We start from the raw sequence: 617 nt of genomic DNA on the forward strand, positions 1-617 counted from the left end.
CCGGTGCCTCTTACTGAAAAGCCGTCAGGGAAACACACACTCAGACGCTGGCTTCTCCCCCAACCGCTCTCATTTCCAGTAACTGCCGTTTCCACTCATCAGCCACCAAAACCGAGAGGAAATGGTGGGAGGCAGGGCCCCAGGGCCATGGCCGTCCCGTCCCTGCAGCTCAGAGGGGACAGATCTTCCCGGAGGCCACTCCCCTTCTCCCCGCGTCCCCGCAGCAGCCTGGCCCCAGCAGCCTGGCCCCGCGTGGCCTGGAGAGTGGGCAGGGGCGTGTCTGCGGGCGGCAGCACCCTCCAGGCCACCTGGGCCTGAGCCGCTCAGGAACTCCAGGCCCGCAGCAGGTCTAGCCGCCCCACACCCAGGCCCAGGGCAGAGCCCGTGGCTCAGCTGTGACTCAGGAGCCGAGCTCCTGCCTTGGGCCCAGCCTGTGACCTGTGACCTATGACGGGGACCTGCCTGCCGGAGGCCGGGGCTGGGCGGAGAGGCTGCCTTTGGGGTGTCAACAGAGCGACAGGGACCAGTTTTTACGCAGCTTAAAAGAACCAGCAACGCAAGCACTTCAGAGACACCGTCACCCGGGCCAGGGACAGGGCGGGCGGCCGCCAGGGACA

The 617-nt window shown here is 66.9% G+C and overlaps 1 protein-coding gene across 1 annotated transcript in view; it reads right to left on the minus strand.

The window, feature by feature from the left end:
• Window positions 1–617, minus strand: part of NOTCH1 (notch 1) — a 76,614-nt gene that overhangs the window by 69,018 nt on the left and 6,979 nt on the right. The window lies entirely within an intron of this gene.

The sequence above is a fragment of the Myotis davidii genome, unplaced genomic scaffold (assembly GCF_000327345.1).
Source record: "Myotis davidii unplaced genomic scaffold, ASM32734v1 scaffold609, whole genome shotgun sequence".
Classification (NCBI taxonomy): Eukaryota; Metazoa; Chordata; class Mammalia; order Chiroptera; family Vespertilionidae; genus Myotis; species Myotis davidii.